Genomic DNA, 7649 nt, shown 5'->3' with positions numbered 1-7649 from the left:
ATCTATTGTCCAGTACTTATCAGAGCACTTCATATAAAGCCAACACTGTGCTGGAAGCAGTTTGGGAATTTTACAAGTCAGTTGTTACAAACAATTAGCTCGAAACTGGGCACGGTGGGAATATTTTCACCCCACATAACTTGATAAATGCTACAAATCTACCTCTCCAAAATAAAATAAAAGCACTGATTGTTAAACATTTACCCAAAAAACACTGGAAGTCACTCAATAATTCAATGGTGAATGAATATTCTGTCTTCTAACCAATTATCTTCCTTTGAACATATCATCCAATTTTAAAACTAAAATTATCAGTTTTCAATTATGGAAAATTCCACAGAACTGATGCAGTCTAAGTCATAATATTTTTAGAATAAATGGAAACTATCACTATATGTTAATGGTGAAAATAAAGTCTATCCATTTAATTAACGTTAAAATTATAAATTTTTAAATAGCAATACTTTGAAGATTGTGATAGAATTCTTATGCCTTTTTGCTTATTTTTTTTGAAGAAAATTAGTACTGTAAACTTACTCAGATGTGAGTAATGGTTCCCTTATCATAAAAATCACTGTAATATTTTCCTGCTGGAGGTTTTGGAGAGCTCAGTTTACCTCCTGGAAGCCACTGCCCTCAGCATGTGCCCAAAGAACATGCAGGCATTCTACTGACACAACTATTTCAAATGGTATCGTCAACTAGTAAAGGGATCATTTATGCAGCATTTGGGCCTGGGAAGAAGATAGTTGATCTTCAGTTTGGAAGAAAAATTGTATAGAAAGCTTTTGATACTCTGCCTAAAATAATCTGAGTGCTTTTTTATACTATTGGAAGGTCTCTGTTGTTTCATTTACCATAAAGGTTGCAGCAGGCATTTCTTAGGCTGAAAGAATGAGAAAGGAAGGCAATTAGCATTTATTAAGCTTCTGATATTAGGCAGGTGCTTTACATATATTAGTTACTTAATCCTTACTATAGCCCTGTGAAGTGTTATCATCATTTTATACGTGGATAACTAAAGCTCAGAAGAGTTAAGCAACTCATGTAAAATTATGCAATTAGTAAGTGTAAAAAGGAGCAAAGAAATGTGAGGGAATAGGAATGGGGAGTACATGGAGAATGTGTTAGTACTATGGTGGGGCAAAAATGCATATATGTGTGTTTGTTTATATGTATACATGTTATTAAAATGTGTGTGTGCATGTGTGTGTAAAACCCTGGTACTCAACATTAGGTTTGTTTGATTCCTAAAATATTAAAAGAATATATCAGGCACATATAGGCACCTGCACATTGCATTTGGTTTAAACCTTACAGCAATCTTTGTTGCAGAGACAAGGTCACTGAGGTTTAGGGAGGTTATGTAATGTCTGAGTAAATGTATGAGCCATAAGAATATAGTCAAATTACACCATCATTTAGCAGCACTTTTTGTGATGTAATTGGGCTAGAGTGTTAGAGTAGATGGGTGGTTGGTAAGTTCTATTCAGAGCCAGGAAAGATGATGTCTTTGTCTATTGTGCATGCACATAAAAATGGCGTCAGCATGGCCCACGCCTGTAATTCCAGCACTTTGGGAGGCCGAGGCGGGTGGATCACAAGGTCAGGAGATTGAGACCATCCTGGCTAACACGGTGAAACCCCGTCTCTATCGAAAATACAAAAAAATTAGCCGGGCGCGGTGGCGGGCGCCTGTGGTCCCAGCTACTCTGGAGGCTGAGGCAGAAGAATGGCGTGAACCCGGGAGGCGGAGCTTGCAGCGAGCTGAGATCGCGCCACTGCACTCCAGCCTGGGAGACAGAGCGAGACTCCTTCTCAAAAAAAAAAAAAAAAAATGGTGTCAGCCAGCCTGAAACCCCATGAAAATACCTTGGTGACAGTGGAAGCCTAAACCTAAACCTTTCTTCACAGAGAGAAGAACAGGACATGGAGACAACTGGTGGCTTGTCGTCAGCTTTCTTCATTGATTGCATAACCTTTGCTCATGGAAATGGAGGAGAAAAGACAGGCTTCTGGGCAGCCTGGTACTGGAAACTAAGGAATAGGAGAGAGCTGCATTATTGCAACTAGGCATCCCTATATAAGAGGACAATATCCTGGCACGTTAATAGTTATCCCTGGGTAAAGAGGGAAGGACAAGGGGTAGAGAAAGAATTTAAAAAGTAAAAGAAAACGGAGGAAAGGGAGAGAAAGATATTTATTGACATTTATTATAAATAGTGAACTATTTATAATGAACATCCCAGACACTATTTATAAGTTCATTAATTTGATATTCATGGGAGGTCCATAATGTAGACATATTAAGCTGAATATCAATTTTTATTTACATGCAAGATACTCAGGTAAAATGTGGTTAGTTAGCTTGGTCACAGAGCTACCAAGTAATGGGTTTGCATCCAAATACAAAGCACTGTAACTCCAAGTAAAAAGAATTATTGTTTGTGAATACTCTCAACCTGAGAGACACAGGGTATTTAACTGACATATAAGAATCATGACAAAATTGCAAAGCAGAGATTGAAATCCTTCTTTTATGACTAAAAAATCTGAGACAAGAGGACATACCAGTCTTTTTCAAAGTCATGTTTACAAATTATGGTCTCAGGATTTGAAAACTGGTATTCCTGACTACAAAGCTTATGAGCTTTTTTTCTTACTGTATTCTTACTGTATTCTCAGATTGCAGGAAATCTATTTCCACAAGCATATTATCCTTTAAGACCATAGCTCTCCTTCCTGAAATTGCAAGTACTGCTAGCAACTTAGAGCTCTTAAAGTCAACGTCTCAGCCATGTGTGTGACCTCAAAGCATTTTCGTTATTAATGATGTCATGATTTTCTCCACAGCAACACTCCCTTATGTTCTAGATTTCGTGAGTGAAAAACATTAAAGCCACATGGAAGGAAGTTGGTGGCATATAAAAACAGAAAAAATTCTTTTTCCAAAGCACAATTTTGAAAAGACTGGCATTTTAGAAATACTGAGAAATTAAGAATTATAAAGACTAACACACTCAGGGTGCTAGAAAGGGACGTGGAGACTTATTATGGCTGTATCACATTTATACAGTGGGAGGTGAGGGACAGGGAGTAAGATCTGTTCTCTATGGTATTTACTATCAGTGACACTTTACAAACTTCTGCACTTGACAAGCTTATTTATAAAGATAACAATACTCTTAGATGATGTACATACCAAGCCCTAGATAAGTGTTTTACATACCTCACCTGAATTAATCCTTATAATAACCTTAGTAGAAAACTATACTTATTGAGGTTAGCTTCTTCCTCCCAAAGCTAACAAGTGGCTGGACTCAAATTTGAACTTGACCCTGCCTGACACCAAAGTTCTGCATTCAAAATAAGCACATTTAATTGGACCATTTGTCTAAGGGTTGCCCACATATATTTGTTTTCTATAGTTCTCTGATCTATTGGTTTAGCTATTAAAAGCATAATTAGTCTATTCCTGAGTAAGGTAAGGAAAGGGCTGTGAAAACACAAAGGGCACGTTAAAAATAACTACATTAAGCAAATCACTTCCCTTCACTGGACCTCAACTGTACAGTAGGGAGATTTTAAAAGATAACTGCAAAGATCTTCAAGGAAATGTGTTTGAGAGGCACCTCGGTGATGGAAAGTGGGTACCAGTTTCAAGTCACTGTTGCACGAGCTCTATCTCAGCTCTGACACTTGCTAGCTCCGTGACTCTGGGCAAAAGATTGCATCTGTCTGCGCCTTCATTTCCTCAACTTTAAAATAGGAATAAAAACACCAACCTGTGAGTTACCATAGGCTTAATGGGAAAAAATGTGTTGGAAATATCCCACACAATTTCTGGAAAATATGATCAACACATTTTGTTTTCTTGCATTTCCCTCTTAACAAGAACCTTGTGAGAGGTTCTTGAAAGAATAAAGAAGGGAGAAGATCAATTCTTCAGATGAATTATATGATGCAGACCATTGACACATGAAAATATAACATCTGAGCAGTGGTTTGTAGTTCTCCTTGAAGAGGTCCTTCACATCCCTTGTAAGTTGGATTCCTAGGTATTTTATTCTCTTTGAAGCAATTGTGAATGGGAGTTCACTCATGATTTGGCTCTCTGTTTCTCTGTTATTGATGTATAAGAATGCTTGTGATTTTTGTACATTTATTTTGTATCCTGAGACTTTGCTGAAGTTGCTTATCAGCTTAAGGAGATTTTGGGCTGAGACAATGGGGTTTTCTAGATATACTATCATGTCATCTGCAAACAGGGACCATTTGACTTCCTCTTTTCCTAATTGAAAACCCTTGATTTCTTTCTCCTGCCTAATTACCCTGGCCAGAACTTCCAACACTATGTTGAATAGAAGTGGTGAGAGAGGGCATCCCTGTCTTGTGCCAGTTTTCAAAGGGAATGCTTCCAGTTTTTGCCCATTCAGTATGATATTGGCTGTGGGTTTGTCATAAATAGCTCTTATTATTTTGAGATACGTCCCATCAATACCTAATTTATTGAGAGTTTTTAGCATGAAGGGTTGTTGAATTTTGTCAAAGGCCTTTTCTGCATCTATTGAGATAATCATGTGGTTTTTGTCTTTGATTCTGTTTATATGCTGGATTACATTTATTGATTTGCGTATATTGAACCAGCCTTGCATCCCAGGGATGAAGCCCACTTGATCATGGTGGATAAGCTTTTTGATGTGCTGCTGGATTCGGTTTGCCAGTATTTTACTGAGGATTTTTGCATCAATGTTCATCAAGGATATTGGTCTAAAATTCTCTTTTTTTGTTGTGTCTCTGCCAGGCTTTGGTATCAGGATGATGCTGGCCTCATAAAATGAGTTAGGGAGGATTCCCTCTTTTTCTATTGATTGGAATAGTTTCAGAAGGAATGGTACCAGCTCCTCCTTGTACCTCTGGTAGAATTCGGCTGTGAACCCATCTGCTCCTGGACTTTTTTTGGTTGGTAAGCTATTGATTATTGCCACAATTTCAGCTCCTGTTATTGGTCTATTCAGAGATTCAACTTCTTCCTGGTTTAGTCTTGGGAGGGTGTATGTGTTGAGGAATTTATCCATTTCTTCTAGATTTTCTAGTTTATTTGCGTAGATGTGTTTGTAATATTCTCTGATGGTAGTTTGTATTTCTGTGGGATCGGTGGTGATATCCCCTTTATCATTTTTTATTGCATCTATTGGATACAAACAAATGGAAGAACATTCCATGCTCATGGGTAGGAAGAATCAATATCATGAAAATGGCCATACTGCCCAAGGTAATTTACAGATTCAATGCCATCCCCATCAAGTTACCAATGACTTTCTTCACAAAATTGGAAAAAACTACTTTAAAGTTCATATGCAACCAAAAAAGAGCCCGCATCGCCAAGTCAATCCTAAGCCAAAAGAACAAAGCTGGAGGCATCACACTACCTGACTTCAAACTATACTACAATGCTACGGTAACCAAAACAGCATGGTACTGGTACCAAAACAGAGATATAGCTCAATGGAACAGAAAAGAGCCGTCAGAAATAATGCCACATATCTACAACTATCTGATCTTTGACAAACCTGACAAAAACAAGCAATGGGGAAAGGATTCCCTATTTAATAAATGGTGCTGGGAAAACTGGCTAGCCATATGTAGAAAGCTGAAACTGGATCCCTTCCTTACACCTTATACAAAAATCAATTCAAGATGGATTAAAGACTTAAATGTTGGACCTAAAACCATAAAAACCCTAGAAGAAAACCTAGGCATTACCATTCAGGACATAGGCATGGGCAAGGACTTCATGTCTAAAACATCAAAAGCAATGGCAACAAAAGCCAAAATTGACAAATGGGATCTAATTAAACTAAAGAGCTTCTGCACAGCAAAGGAAACTACCATCAGAGTGAACAGGCAACCTACAAAATGGGAGAAAATTTTCGTGACCTACTCATCTGACAAAGGGCTAATATCCAGAATCTACAATGAACTCAAACAAATTTACAAGAAAAAAACAAACAACCCCATCAAAAAGTGGGCGAAGGATATGAACAGACACTTCTCAAAAGAAGACATTTATGCAGCCAAAAAACACATGAAAAAATGCTCACCATCACTGGCCATCAGAGAAATGCAAATCAAAACCACAATGAGATACCATCTCACACCAGTTAGAATGGCAATCATTAAAAAGTCAGGAAACAACAGGTGCTGGAGAGGATGTGGAGAAATAGGAACACTTTTACACTGTTGGTGGGACTGTAAACTAGTTCAACCCTTGTGGAAGTCAGTGTGGCGATTCCTCAGGGATCTAGAACTAGAAATTCCATTTGACCCAGCCATCCCATTACTGGGTATATACCCAAAGGACTATAAATCATGCTGCTATAAAGACACATGCACACGTATGTTTATTGCAGCATTATTCACAATAGCAAAGACTTGGAACCAACCCAAATGTCCAACAACGATAGACTGGATTAAGAAAATGTGGCACATATACACCATGGAATACTATGCAGCCATAAAAAATGATGAGTTCATGTCCTTTGTAGGGACATGGATGAAATTGGAAATCATCATTCTCAGTAAACTATCACAAGAACAAAAAACCAAACACTGCATATTCTCACTCATAGGTGGGAATAGAACAATGAGAACACATGGACACAGGAAGGGGAACATCACACTTCGGGGACTGTTGTGGGGTGGGGGGAGGGGGGAGGGATAGCATTGGGAGATATACCTAATGCTAGATGACGAGTTGGTGGGTGCAGCGCACCAGCATGGCACATGTATACATATGTAACTTACCTGCATGTTGCGCACATGTACCATAGAGCCTAAAGTATAATAATAATAATAATAAAGGAAAAAAAAAGAAAATATAACATCTGCTTCTCCCTGTTTTTGTTTCTGTTTTCTCTAATAAGCAGAATGAAAGTGAATAAATCTGGGAATGAGAAAGTAACATTAGTTAGGAAAAATCAAAACCCAAGGAAGATTACGAGGAAAAATTTTATCTTATTCCTTCCTTTGGCACTCAGGTGAGCCTCTATTCTCAAGTCTAATTATTCATTAAAGAAATATTAACTTGGAACCCACTAAGTGACAGGTCCTATTTTTGGCTCCAAGAGTAAATGGGAACCTAGATAAAGTCCCTGTCCTCAACGTTCTAAAGGTAAGACCTTAGGGATACAAGCAAATAATTTTTTATTTTAATGCAGTGCAAAAAAAAAAAAAAAAAAAAAGTGCTCTGATAGGGACAGGCCAACTTGCACATAACCTGTATCTGAGAGGCCAGCAGGGGCAATGACATATAAAACTAGAGAAGAAGGCACATTTTAATTGAAGAAAAATGGAAGGACCGTGAAGCACTGATGCTTTGGCTTGAGAATGGATGGATAGGAGAGCCTTAGATGCCTAGGCAGAGATCTAGGTCTTTATTTCAAGGATATGGAGCATTCAAGAAGTAATGTGACATGGCCAGAAGCAATGACTACAGCACCACATGCAAACAGACAATGTGTGTGTGTGTGTGTGTGTGTGTATGTGTGCATGCACACATATGAAGATGAGAGACAGGTCTGGGTCTATGTAGCATGTCTGGTAATAATTTTCTCTTGGAACACTGCTGCAGCCCTGGGCTCTCCTTT

Source organism: Pongo pygmaeus, chromosome 7, assembly GCF_028885625.2.
Source record: "Pongo pygmaeus isolate AG05252 chromosome 7, NHGRI_mPonPyg2-v2.0_pri, whole genome shotgun sequence".
NCBI lineage: Eukaryota > Metazoa > Chordata > Mammalia > Primates > Hominidae > Pongo > Pongo pygmaeus.
The sequence above is the reverse complement of the archived record's forward strand: the minus strand, read 5'-3'. Positions refer to the sequence as shown.